The sequence below is a fragment of the Sus scrofa genome, chromosome 9 (assembly GCF_054392235.1).
Source record: "Sus scrofa isolate SSC_HxYL_T2T_F1_AM1 chromosome 9, Sscrofa_HxYL_maternal_Yorkshire_Landrace_v2.0, whole genome shotgun sequence".
NCBI lineage: Eukaryota > Metazoa > Chordata > Mammalia > Artiodactyla > Suidae > Sus > Sus scrofa.
In genome coordinates, this window is record NC_139391.1 from 17,173,931 (window position 1) to 17,188,285 (window position 14,355).

General features: G+C 42.4%; 1 protein-coding gene across 3 annotated transcripts in view; it reads right to left on the reverse strand.

The window, feature by feature from the left end:
* RAB30 (RAB30, member RAS oncogene family) overlaps positions 1–14,355 on the reverse strand; it is a 103,116-nt gene that overhangs the window by 29,793 nt on the left and 58,968 nt on the right. The window lies entirely within an intron of this gene.

Below are 14,355 nucleotides of genomic sequence, written 5' to 3' on the forward strand. Positions count from 1 at the left end.
TCAGGCATCACCGGTCACCATGTGAAGAGCCAGCATCCCAGGAGGCGGAACCTACTCAGAAGCCATTAGTTAAACACAGCCGCGAGACTGACAACAAAAGCTGCAGTCTGCCTGGGGTGCAAACACATTGCAAAAGACATACTAGTAGCCAAACACAGTTCTAGGAATTTTATATTCTATTCCTGTTAATAATAATATCAGTTGACGCTAGAAGTTCCCAATGTAGCTCAGTGGAAACAAACCTGACTAGTCTCTATGAGGATGTGGGTTCAATCCCTGGCCTTGCTCAGTGGGTTAAGGATCCAGCGTTGCCATGAGCTGTGGCATAGGTTGAGGACAGTGACTCAGATCTGTATCTGGTGTTGCTGTGGTTATGGTGCAGGCCTGCAGCTGTAGCTCTGATTTGACCCCTAGCCTTGGAACTTTCATATGCCACAGGTGTGGCCCTAAAAAGCAAAAAGAGAGCAAAAAAAAAAAAAAAAAAAAGCTGACACTTAATTCAATGTTTATTATGTGCCAGGTATTCTTCTACATGTATTCACTCATTTAATCCCTCACAACAACCCTATGAGACATGCACTACAATGATCATCCCTAACCTACAGCAGCGGAAACTGAGGTACAGAGAGGTTATCCTCAAGGCACAAAATAGTCTCAGGACCAGGATTCAAACCCAGATCCAGCTGACTCCAAAGCCCAGCTCCTTCAGAAATAAGATGCTGCTGCCCCGCCTCCTGGTTGACATGCTATAACTGCCATGAGGGCTGGAGGCTCAGTTGATTGGTTGTTTTTCTGTTTTTTTGGGGTTTTCTGTCTTTTTGCTACTTCTAGGGCTGCTTCCTTGGCATATGGAGGTTCCCAGGCTAGGGGTCGAACTGGAGCTGTAGCCACCCGCCTACACCACAGACATAGCAACTTGGGATCTGAGCCGCATCTGCAACCTACACCACAGCTCATGGCAACGCCAGATCCTTAACCCACTGAGCAAGGCCAGGGATCGAACCCGAAATCTCATGGTTCCTAGTCAGATTCGTTAACCACTGAGCCATGACGGAACTCCTGGAGGCTGAGTTGAATGGACTCCGTTGGGACTACAGTGCTCTGGAATCTCTCTGCTCTGGGAGCAAAAGGGGCACACACCGATTCCAGGTCACACAAGCACAGCTCCTCACTCTGCCCTCCAAGCCCAGGTTCCTTTTTAGGAGCTAAACCCAGTCTTTTCCCTGCCAACCACACCCACAAATAAGTAACCATTTGTCCCTATAACCAAGTAGCACAGGGGATATAAACAGGAACACTACTAAGATAAACAAGCCAAACCTCAAATGTCGTCATCACTACCATGGCTCTAAATAAATGGATATGTACAAAAGATTTAAAAAAAAAAAAATGAGGAAAAGAAAAAAACGAGCTTAAAAAAATTTGGAAACAAGATGTACTAAGGAAATCTCAAAAAGAAAAAAAAATTCTAAGCAATGTGATTTTGACAATATAAACCATTTATCAACGTGACCTTTAAAAAAAAAAAAAACAACACTATATTCACTGCTGTACCTCAGAACATCTTTCCCCTTGCCCTTTTGGGCTCAGTGTAACAGATAGAGTCAAGGCTTCTGGAGAACACAGCTCCAGATCCCTGTCCTGCCTTCTGATTCCCAGCTCCTGCCCAAGAACATGGTATCTGGAGGACTTGTTCTGATTCAAAAGCCATGTGTCTCATGCAGCTCCTTTTCCCTTACAAGGAGGAAACTGTAAGGGGGCTGGGTGGACAGATGCACGGCCCCTCCCCAGAACTGCCTGTGTTGCTGCCCTTCTCTAACCCAAAGAGGCAGCACGAGTGCTCTCAGGAATCCAAGAGACCTGGGTCAGCCAAAGGGCTATGGAAAGTTTCCTCATCCATAAAATGGGGATAATATTAGAACCTATATCACTGAGTTGCTTGAGAAGCAATCAGGTAATACACAGAAAAGTGACCCTTTTATTTATTTATTTATTTTGTCTTTTTACCATTTCTTGGGCTGCTCCCTTGGCACATGGAGGTTCCCAAGCTAGGGGTCTAATCAGAGCTGTAGCCACCGGCCTACGCCAGAGCCACAGCAATGCGGGATCCGAGCCGCGTCTTTGATCTACACCACAGCTCACAGCAATGTCGGATCCTCAACCCACTGAGCAAGGCCAGAGATTGAACCCGCGACCTCATGGTTCCCAGTCGTATTCGTTAACCACTGAGCCACAACAGGAACTCCATGATCCTTTTACAAACATAATAATCTAATGTTCTTTTTCTCCTAACCCTCTCACAAGAATCATATATTCTGATTGCAGAACCTACAGCCAAGCAAAAAGGAAAAACAATTACGTTGGGAAAAATCTCTTCCCTACCCATACTCCCTCCTGGGAATAATTACAGTTAATATTCTGGTATATATATAGACTTATAGTTAAATATATATTTGCTCACTCTATGGGTTTATTTTTTTAATTTATGGATTTTAAAAACAAAAACAGAATCATAATATTATACAAATTTTTTTTTTTGTTTTCTATAGAATGGTATTTTCCCAAAACCCAGATTCAGAACTCATGGTCTACAAACAGGACCAACAACTACAGAGGTATCAGCATTCATTCAACATTTGCTCCCATGACCCTAAATACTCAAAAAGGGGGAGGGAGAGGACAGTGACATAATTTTGAGAAATACTAAATACTACAACCCAATGTTGGCAATTTTAAAAGTTCTGAAAATTCCCATAATAAAGACAACTGGCTAACTGTTTAATCCAGGATTTACCAAACATGATTTTAGCTGAGAATTCTTTTTTAACACCTTGTAACATCCTTTGATACTAGGGCTCCATGAAAGATTAGAGTAGGAAATGCTATTTTATAGCACTTGAAGTCAGGACTTCACCCAGGTGTGTTTGCTGGAAGAAGGAAGGAAAAAAGGGAGGCAGGGAAGGACACCCAGTTAAATTTCAATTTTGGATAGCAGCAAATACATTTTAATATGTTTATTCCAATTTTTTAGTATATAAGTATGACCCAAACATTGCATGGGACATAACTTACTAAAAAATTATCACTTATATGAAATTCAAATTTAACTGGGCATTCTATATTTTATCTGGCAGTCCTTCCTCAGGGAAAATTTGATTCATCAGGTCTGGTAGAAATAGAGGCTCTAAGCACAAGCCTGGTCCCTCCACCCAAATGGAGGGAGATGGGCAGGGCATGAGAAAAAAATTATGACAAATTTGTCGTCTGAAATCCAGAACAACCAAACGAGGAATGAAAAAAGGCAAAAAAGATGTGATGTCTGTATATATCTATATCTATCTATTGATCAATCTATATCATGGAATATTACTCAGCCATGAAAAAGAATGAAATAATGCCATTTGCAGCAACATGAATGGACCTAGAAATTATCATATAAGTGAAGTCAGTCAGACAGTGAGAGATAAACATCATATGATAGCACTTATATGTGGAATCTAAAAAAAGAAAGGATACAAATGAACTTATTTGCAGTACAGAAAGAGATTTACAGACTTTGAAAAACTTATGGTTACCACAGGGGACAGGTGCCGTCAAGGAGGGGGTGGACTGGGGGTTTGGGATGGAAATGTTCTAAAATTAGGTTGTGGTGATGGTTGTACAACTATAAATATAATAAAAATCATTGAAAAAATAAAATAATAACCATGGTGGGGGAAACTTTAAAGACTTCTCTTAGAGAGGTATTGATAGAAACTTCAAATAAAATCTTTGTTTATAGAGGGAGAAAAAAAGAAAAAGGGCAATAAGTAACATTTGAAGAAGGCATTACTGAGCTGAGTGAGGTTCTTTAGAATCTGGCCAGACTCAGGGACCAGGTTCAGACTGGCACACAGTGTTCAGCAGGTGAGTCTCTCCCTCCTGGACAATCCCAGGGCACCATGGACCTTCCTCCAAGTACATCTCCATCCGCGCACGGTCTGGTGGAGGAGGCCATGCTCTATATGTCTGCTCCTGATGTCTGTCCTCAAAGACAAGGACCACACTTCAACAAGATATTCGTGTCTGCATCCTCCACTGCTATGTTCAAAACGTATCCACTGGGAGTTCCCGTCGTGACTCAGGAGTTAATGAATCTGATTGTCCTGACTCAGGGGTTAATGAATCTGACTAGCATCCATGAGGATGTAGGTTTGATCCCTAGCCTTACTTAGTGGGTTAAAGATCTGGTGTTGCCTTGAGCTGTGGTATAGGTTGTAGACACGGCTTGGATCCTGCGTGGCTGTGGCTGTGGCATACGCTGGCAGTTACAACTCAGATTGGACCCCTAGCCTGAGAACTTCATATGCCACAAGTGCAGCCGCAAAAAAAAAAAAAAAAAAAAAAAGGTACATTGACTTGGAAGCGTTTGATCCGTCTTTTGCTCTAACAAGGTTCCGTCTCAGGAAGCTCATTATTGCTTAATTACTAGAAGGCAATTACTAAACATTACTATAATCAACTGCTTCAAGCTCACTTGCTTTTACATCAGCTGCTAATTTCAGGTTATTGCAAGTTAATTATTCTCCTTGGCCAGGGATGGCAAACACCCACCTGTGCCGTGGTTGCTTCTCATTCATCACACCATAATCCCCAGCGTTTTGATATGGCCGTTCAAAGCTTTCACAGATGTGGAAAGTGGAAAAAAATCCGACTAGTATCCATGATGATGTGCGGTTCGACCCCTGGCCTCGCTCAGTGGGTTAAGGATCCGGCGTTGCCATGTGCTGTGGTGTAGGTCGTAGATGCGGCTCGGATCTCAAGTTGCTGTGGCTGTGGTGTAGGCCAGCAGCTCCAGATGATTCGACCCCTAGCCTGGGAACTTCCACATGCCGCCTATGCGGCCCTAAAAAGCAAAAAAAAAAAAAAAATCTTTCACAGATATGATCTAATCTGGACCTGTCAACAAGAATTGGTTCATATCACTCATTATGCAGGTGAGGAAACCCAGAGTTTGAGCAATGAAGTGATTCACCCTCAGTCACACACTGGTGAGTTGCAAGGTGACCTCTGTAACCTAGCCACCTAGAACTTCTCCACCTTGCTGGAACACACTATATTTTCCCAGGTTCCTGGGTATTTGGACCATGATTTGAACACTTACTATGTGCTAGGACCTGCGCCGTTTCCTTATGTAATCTATTTTACCTTTTCAAAGCCTCTTTAAGTAGGCATTGTTATTATTCCTATTATATAGCTAAGGAAAGGAAGGTTCAGACAAGTTAACTTACTTGTTCAAAATTACATAGCTGGCTAATGAGTAAAAGCGCAAGGATACAGAACCAATGTCTTTCTTTAAAAAAATTAAGTTGGAACTCTATCTCATTCCTTATACTGAAAAAAAAAACTAGATGAATTAAAAGATTTGGATTTTTAAAAATGAAAATATGAAAGTGCTAGAAGAAAGCACGATGTGGAGTTCTCTTGTGGCACAGTGGGTTAAGAACCTGGCATTATCACTGTAGTACCCTGGGTTGCTGCTGTGGCATGGGTTCAATTCCTGGCACAGGAACTTGCATATGCTGCAGGCATGCCCAAAAAGGAAAAAAAAGCAAAGAAAGCATGATATACCTAACATCTTAAAATGAGAAAGGCTTTCTAAGAATTGCTCAAAATTGAAACCATAAAATAAAGATAATGACCAATTTGACTAATTATTTTATTTTTATTTTTTGCCTTTTCTAGGGCCGCACCCATGGCACATGGAGGTTGCCAGGCTAGGGATCTAATTGGAGCTGCAGCCACCGGCCTACGCCAGAGCCACAGCAACATGGGATCCGAGCCGAGTATGTGACCTACATCACAGCTCATGGCAACGCCAGATCCTCAACCCATTGAGCAAGGCCAGGGATCAAACCTGCAACCTCATGGTTCCTAGTCAGATTCGTTAACCACTGAGCCACGTCAGGAACTCCTGACTAATTAATTTTTAAAAACTCTGCATGGCAAAATAATAAAAGATTTAGGAACTAACTAAAATGCCTGAAATGCATATAACTAATGCATACAGATTCCCCACAAATCAATCAGAAAAACTGAATAACCCAAGAGAAAAAATGGGCAAAGGACATGAACAGATAGTTTACAAGAAATGAAATTAAAATCGTACTTCTATTTTTTTAAAGAAATAATCACCCTCAGTCATGAGTAAATTCAAACTATAATGAATTTAGAATTATAAATGATAATTAATAATGAAAACTATGATGAATTTGTAACCAGAGGCAGTTTTTCATATCAGATTGGCAACATTCACTCTATTGGACCTCGTGTGGAGAAATACTGCTGGTGGGAGGCAAATCAATGCAACTTCTATGGAAGGCAATATTGATTTAAAACTAAAAAAGGCTATTATAAGCCCTCTGACCCAGCCTTTCCACTTCTAGGAATCTATCCTAAATTTATACTGCTACACATGTATGAAGACACATGGAGTAGGATAGTCATTACAACAATGCTTGTAACAGCAAATATGAAAAGAGCCTAAAGTCCATCAGCGGGGAAATGGATGCACAGATTATGAAAACTATATATTAATGTACCACACAGCCTGCTATGAACATCTACAAGATGCATTAAGTAAAAGCAGCAAGATGGAGAATGGCGTGTATAGTAGGAAAAGGGAGGCATATAATTATTTATCTGTATATGAATAAAATATCTCCAGAAAGATACAAAAGAAAACTAGCAACAGTGTTTGCATCTGGAAAGGCTGCAGTATTTAGCTCTTTCTGGGAAAGGAGACAAGCTCCAACTCTTAATAAATTATACTCTGCCCTTCCATTCAGTCTATTACAGTGCTTGGAAGGCAAGGTGATTATCCTAACATACAGAGAAGGGCCCTTTTAAGAAAATCTATTTGGGGAGTTCCCATCGTCCCTCAGTGGTTAACGAATCCAACTAGGAACCATGAGGTTGCGGGTTCGATCCCTGGCCTTGCTCAGTGGGTTAAGGATCCGGCATTGCCATGAGCTATAGTGTAGGTCACAAATGCGGCTCGGATCCTGTGTTGCTGTGGCTCTGGCGTAGGCCGGCAGCTACAGCTCCAATTAGACCCCTAGCCTGGGAACCTCCATATGCTGCAGGAGTGGCCCCAGAAAAGGCAAAAAAAAAAAATCTATTTGGGGTGCTCTGTTTATTATCTTTGTCTGCCTTGCTGCACCCCTTCTTGTGACAGAGCCCCAGGAAGGAGTGTCCCACCCAGGCGCTGGAGTTGCTTTTTCCAGTTCCTGGTGTGTATTAAGCCGTGTCTTAGCACAGGGAGTCCCTACATGGTGGACTCATTCTTCCACACCAACTTCCCTCAAAGGCAAGTATCCATCGTGTGACAGCCAAATCCAAAGGACAGAACAACAGTTTGTGTCACTAACAAAAATAAACTTTCATCCATGTGTATCATTACTACTCAGAAATTATTCTCACTGCCCTCTGACACAGAATATTCCTGAGGACGGAGGAGGAGCCTATCTTTTTCTACCCATTTTACAGAAAGTAAGAGAGTGACGTGCCTCAGGCCATGCAGCAAGCAAGCAACAGAGTCAGAAGAGCACATGAGGGTCTTCTGACTTTAAATCAGAGCTGCCGCCAGGACAAATAACATCTACAAATACAAATTCCTGCTGGGCAAGGTCACAGGTTAAGCACCAGGAGAGCCTGGCATGGACCCATTGCTGGGAGGGAGGTCAAAAGCAGCCCTTGGAAATATTTTTGGGAGGGGACTATTTTTTAAAGACATGGAAAAAATGAAAATAGAAAATAAAGTGGAGTACCCACTGTAGCACAGTGGGTTAATGATCTAGCTTGTGTCTGTGGAGGCACAGGTTCGATCCTGGGCCCAGTTCAGTGGGATAAGGATCTGCACTGCTGGAGCTGTGGCGTAAGTCGCAGCTGCAGCTCGGATTCGATCCCAGGCCTGGGAATTTCCACATCCCACAGGTGCGGGCAAAAAATTTTTTTTAATTTAAAAATAAAAGATAGGAGTTCCCGTCGTGGCGCAGTGGTTAACGAATCCGACTAGGAACCATGAGGTTGCGGGTTCGGTCCCTGCCCTTGCTCAGTGGGTTAACGATCCAGCGTTGCCGTGAGCTGTGGTGTAGGTTGTAGACGCGGCTCGGATCCCGCGTTGCTGTGGCTCTGGCGTAGGCTGGTGGCTACGGCTCCGATTGGACCCCTAGCCTGGGAACCTCCATATGCCGCAGGAGTGGCCCAAGAAATAGCAAAAAAAAAAAAAAGACAAAAAAATAAATAAATAAATAAAAATAAAAGATAAAAATAAAGTAGGCCTGAGAGCTCCAGAATATTACTTTCGAAAAGTAAGACAATATAAGATTTTGTTATCATATTCTTTGTACATCCTTTTTATATTTTCCTATTTCCTCAAAATACAAAATGGATTTGGGATATCAGACAGGGAAAATGATCGACATTAACCAAAGCCAACGTCCCTCTGAATTATCCTGTAAGTAAACAATGCTCTTTCACCTTCCTCAGTGAGAGCACATCTGGGCTCCTGCGCTGAGCCCAGATGTGTTTTCCCACAGAGAAGTGAGAGGAGGGGGAAAAGGCCACTGTGTGGGACCCACTTGGGCCCCGATTCAGTTGACTCCCCAGGCAGAGCTAATTTGTTTTGTACCACACAGCACATGGGCACAGGTGCTTGACAAAGAGTCTTGGATGCGCTCAGAAGCATTGGCACCTTGTTTCCTAGGGGAAAAGATACCCTTCCCACTCATTAATCCCTTTCCAAGATAGGTAGCTTCTATCTGCAAAACATGTTTGTTCGAATGATCTAAAAAAGGCCCTCCCAGACCTAACTTGCTGTTTCCGTCTTCTGCTCAAGCTGGCCAGGCTCCCTCTGTTGTCCTCCTCTAACAACAAACAATAGCACCTCAAAGAGCTTGGGGGTGGGGAGAGGCGGGGAAGGTTTGTCCTCCCCTTGTGTTCTCTAAATCGGGAGCTGCGTCTAATCTTTCCTCTGCAGAAGCTTTCCTGCGCCTGTTTGGCTGGACAGGAAGGGCCTCATTATCAGCATCTTTAGGCTCCTCCCCCAGGCTAAGCACACAATGCAGCCAACGCTGGCCAGAGGTCAGGGCTGCAGCCCCACGCACTTCCCTCTGCTTTAGGGACCCATGGCAGACCAAGGACAGAGAAGTCTTCTCTGTCACTCCAGGCTGGACCCTACTTCCAGCTGTTTAAACAGAGCTGCTCCTTGCTGGAAGCAGGAAGAAAAGGAAAAGAGAAACAAGGGTCTTCATGCTTTACGATCCAAGTGGATAAAGATAAAATCTAGCAATTCTCCCAAAAGTGGGTAAAGTCCTTTGTCACTGTGGAGAGTGACTATCTGTCTAGAGCCTGGGGGCTTTACACACACAAGCCCATTTCATCCTTGAAACAGCCCTGCTAGGTGGAATTTCTCAGTTATCATTACTATCAGTAAGCTTTTACATCCAGAGAGCACCTCAAGTTTGCCAAGTGTTTTTCTGTCAATTATCTTATCTGCATCCTGGCAAATTCCTATGCGGAAGACGGGGTAGAAATTCTTCCCCAGCCTGGTCCCCCAACACGCACACTGCATGCCATGAGCCATGTCCAAGGTCTGCAGATGTGCTGTCAGAACTGTAGCTGAAATCCCCCTCTGCTATGCCTTTATCTCTACACTCCAACCTGGCTCAGGCCCTGATGACCTCTTCCCCAGCCAGTCTACCACGGGCTGCTAACGAGGTGAAGTGTAAAGTGGCACAACGTTCCTCACCAGCAAGTTTCCAGTGTTTATCAAAAGCCTTAACAACATCCGTACTCTGATCTAGCAATTCTGCTTCTGGGAATTTTCCTAAGGAATGATTCCAAGATGAGCATAAAGATGTATTCACAATAGTGGATCAAGAAAGTTCATACCAGTATTACTTAGAAGAGACCCCTAAAAAGGAGGGAGAAAGTCTTCCATCCAATAATGGAGATGTGGTTACACTTTTACTGAACCACATGATGTAACATTATGAAATATACACTTGGAAGAAAATACATTTTAAAAATGCTTACTTCACCAAGGAGGTGAAAGACACATATGGTGAGAACTATAATGTATTAAAGAAGATTCAAAGAAATGGAAAGATATTCTATGCACTTGGACTGGAAGAATTAATATGGTTAAAATGGCCATACTACCCAAAGCAATCTACAGATTTAATGTGACTGCTATCAAATTACCCATGACATTTTTCACAGAACTGCAATAAACAATCCAAAAATTTATATGGAACCATAAAAGACCCAGAATTGTCAAAGCAATCCTGAGGAAAAAAAAAAAAAAACAGGAGGTATAACTCTCCCATACTGCAGGCAATATTACAAAGCCACAGTAATTAAAACAGTGTGGTATTGGTACCAAAACAGACATACAGACTAATGGAACAGAATATAGAACCCAGAAATAAACCCAGACACATACGGTCAGTTAATCTTCAACAAAGTAGGCAAGAATATAAAATGGGGAAAAGGCAGTCTCTTCAACAAGTGGTGCTGGGCAAACTGGTCAACTGTATGTAAATCAATGAAACTAAAACACACCCTCACACCATGCACAAAAATAAACTCAAAATATCTTGAAGACTTAAACATAAGACACCATAAATCTCCTAGAAGAGAACATAGGCAAATCATTCTACAACATCAATCATACAAATGTTTTCCCAAGTCAGACTCCCAAGGCAAAAGAAATAAAAACAAATGCAAAACAAATGGAACCTAATCAAATTGACAAGCTTTTGCACAGCAAACCATTAAAAAACAACAACAACAACAAGACACCCTACACAATGGGAGAAAATAGTTGCAAACGATGCAAGGGACAAGGGCTTTATCTCCAAAATATACAAACAACTCATACACTGTGAAAACAAAAAAAAACAAACAACCCAATCAAAAAAGACATAAACAGACATTTCTCCAAAGAAGACATACAGATGGCCAACAGCCTTGTGAAAAAATGTTCCATCTCACTAATTATTAGAGAAATGCAAATCAAAACTACATTGCAGTACCACCACACACCAGTCAGGATGGCCGTCATTAGTAAGTCTACAAACAGCAAATGCTGGAGAGGGTGTGGAGAAAAGGGAGCCCTCCTACACTGCTGGTGGGAATTGGTACAACTACTATGGAAAACAGTATGGAGGTTCCTCAGAAAACTAAATATAGAACTGCCAGGAGTTCCCATCATGGCCCAGTGGTTAACGAATCCGACTAGGAACCATGAGGTTGCGGGTTCGATCCCTGCCCTTGCTCAGTGGGTTAACGATCCGGCGTTGCTGTGAGCTGTGGTGTAGGTTGCAGACGCGGCTCGGATCCTGCGCTGCTGTGGCTCTGGCGTAGGCTGGTGGCCACAACTCCGATTAGACCCCTAGCCTGGGAACCTCCATATGCCGCGGGAGCGGCCAAAGAAATAGCAAAAAGACAAAAAAAAAAAAAAAAAAAAAAAAGAACTGCCAGATGATCCAGCAATCCCACTCCTGGGCATATATCCACACAGAACTATAATTCAAAAAGATACATGCACCCCATGTTCACTGCAGCACTATTCACAATAGCCAAGACATGGAAACAACTTAAATGTCCAACCACAGATGAATGGATTAAGAAGATGTAGTACATATACACAATAGACTACTACCCAGCCATTAAAAAAAAAAAAAAAAAAAACACAAAATAATGCCATTTGCAGCAACATGGATGGAACTAGAGACTCTCACTCTAAGTAAAGTAAGTCAGAAAGAGAAACACAATGATATCACTTATTCTGGAATCTAATATGGGGCACAAATGAACCTAGCTACAGAAAAGAAACAAACTCATGGACATGGAGAACAGACTTATGGTTGCCAAGGGGGAGAGGGAGAGAGTGGGATGGACTGGGAGTTTGGGGTCAGTAGATACAAACTATAGCATTTGGAGTGGCTAAGCAATGAGATCCTGCTGTATAGCACAGGGAACTATATCCGATCACTTGTAATGGAACATGATGGAAGATAATGTGAGAAAAAGAATGTATATATATGTATAACTGGGTCATTTGCTGTGCAGCAGAAACTGACAGAACGCTGTAAATCAACTCTAATAAAAATGTTTTAAATGCTTACCTCTGGGTGGTAGGATTATAATGTATTTTCTTTATATACATCTTCTAAATTTTCTTCAATGAACACGACTTACTTAGAAACAATACACTTTATTAAATACAGGATCTTAATACTAGTGAGGGAAATATGAGACAGGTACACACGTACCCAGCTAGTGACCATCCACATTCAATTGGCTCTTCTAGAAAGCAGGATCTGCCTTGATGCAAGTCAAAAGCCATAGCAGAGTTCAAACATTTCGTGCTGGGAGCTCACTACTGGGAATGCACTTTAAGGAAAGAACCGAACAAACTCAAAACATGAAATGAACAAAAATGCTCACTACATCGTATCTAAAAGAACTGGAAACAATCCAAATGTCCAAAACATGAAATATCAACACAATGGAATGCAGGGCAGCCATTAAAAATGCCAACTATGAAAACTATGTAGAAATATGAAATAATGTTGAAAATAGGCTGTAAAACTAAGAACACACAAAGCTGCATTTGTCAGGACTGTAGATAATAAAAAATAAGCATGTAAGTGAACAAGGGCATTTGAAAAGCAAGAACACATACTGTGTTTAGATTATGAGATCACAAGGAGCTTTTTGTTTTTTTCAAGTATCATCCTCCCCTTTTTAAACAAGTTTTTAACATTTCGTATGTACCATAGATACATTTTTTAAAGCTTAGGAAACACAGAAAATGGGAAAGAAATTACAAAAGGAAGAAATCCCTGTCAGCATTTCGATGTGTTCCTCCCCCGTCTTTTTCCTAGGCTCTAGGTGGTTTGGTTTGGTTTTGATCACTGTAATCAGATCAACATTTTCTTTAAAGTAGTTACAAAATCATTTCCATTTTTAAAAACCAAAGAACATAACATAAGACCTTTAAGTACATATACTGACAGGTTTTTTCAAGTGCTGTCAAGAGACCTGACCTCATACAATGACTGTCTGTAAGTGAAAAACAGCAACATTGCACCACTGTGATAGACTAAATGGAATGATCAAAGTTCCTAAAACCTGCAGAAAAGTCTTAGGCCTCTATCAATAGCCATAAACTGGGAGCATGGAGAATGCTGTGTTACTAAAGCTGACATCATTGGAAATTGGAAGGAATTCCTTTTTTTGGCATGTGGAAGATCCCAGGCCAGGAATCAAACTCATGCCACAGCAGTGTCCAGAGCCATGGAAGTGATGTTGGGTCCTTAACCCACTAAGCCACCAGGGAACTCCCCAGAAGGACTTTTAACAGACTTGTATATAGATACAGCAATGTACTAAGTTTTCAGATGAGAAAAAGCTTGAAAGAGACAAATGCAACGAGTTATTTGATCCAAAATATTAGCCTCCTTGATAGCGCTCATGCCATTATTCTCTGGTCCACCTGCCCTGGCGTTCTCTGAGGCTTCTCTTTTGTACCTAGGCTGCAGCTACCCTCTCCTGCCTGCCCTCTCTTCCCTCTCCCTCCTGCTTCCCTATGTGCATCCCCACTCTGCTACCATCATTGGATGAGTGGCCCGATCCGCATAGACCTGCCCTGGGAGAGAAACAGGGACAGGGAAAATCACTATCTAAGCAGTGCCTGGGCTCTGATGCCCACTGAGTGAGTGGGGGCCCTGGAGAGAGTGAGAGGGAGGCTGAGTCTGCTGTCCTGCTGTCACTGTTTCGAGGGGCTCAGTTTCTGATGGGGTGTGATGCTTTGGGGCTTTTCTTCTTTTTTTTTTTTTTTTTTTTTTTTTTTTTTGCTTTTTAGGGCCACACCCACAGCATATGGAAGTTCCCAGGTTAGGGGTCCAATCAGAGCTACAGCTTCAGGCCACAGCCACACAGGATCTGAGCTGTGTCTGTGACCTATACCACAGCTAATGGCAATGCTGGATTCTTAACCCATTGAGGGAGGCCAGGGATAGATCCCGCATCCTCATGGATCCTAGTTGGGCTCGTTAACCACTGAACCACGACAGGAACTCCTTCGGGGCTTTTCACACAACAGGGCTGCTCAATACAAACTGACTATTCATCTCTTACATGCACAAGGCTGGGGAAAAGTGCTGGGCTGTGCTGATTGAGACATGAGATGCCACCGCTCAAAGAGCAAACCTCACTCAGATACTCCCCACTTCAAGGAAAAATGTCACGCTGTATTCTTTGCCTTAGGACTTTTAGAAACTAACCCCTGTTCAAGATGCAATG